At 46.0% G+C, this 250-nt stretch overlaps 1 protein-coding gene across 1 annotated transcript in view; it reads right to left on the bottom strand.

The window, feature by feature from the left end:
* The window catches only part of LOC119594580 (aquaporin-3-like), a gene marked incomplete in the record, with an annotated part of 105,156 nt that overhangs the window by 87,797 nt on the left and 17,109 nt on the right, over window positions 1-250 (bottom strand).

Genomic DNA, 250 nt, shown 5'->3' with positions numbered 1-250 from the left:
ACTGTGTTCTGTTTTTCCCCCGAGTTTTCATGGTCCCGATTGTGTTTACGTGTACATGACCGGGAGAGAAAGAGAAAGCGAAGGTCAGCGCCCATTATGCATTCAAATACGCTTTTTATGTGTGTGCTCGTCTATTTATCCCTTGCCGTTTTTGTGTGTGGCCGGCTGTTTGTCTGTATGAATGTAAAACACTTCGCCAAATATCAACAGTGTGTAGGCATAGACATATGCGCATACACGTACGCGCGCG

Source organism: Penaeus monodon, chromosome 34 (assembly GCF_015228065.2).
Source record: "Penaeus monodon isolate SGIC_2016 chromosome 34, NSTDA_Pmon_1, whole genome shotgun sequence".
Lineage (NCBI taxonomy): Eukaryota > Metazoa > Arthropoda > Malacostraca > Decapoda > Penaeidae > Penaeus > Penaeus monodon.
The sequence above is the reverse complement of the archived record's forward strand: the minus strand, read 5'-3'. Positions and strand labels throughout refer to the sequence as shown.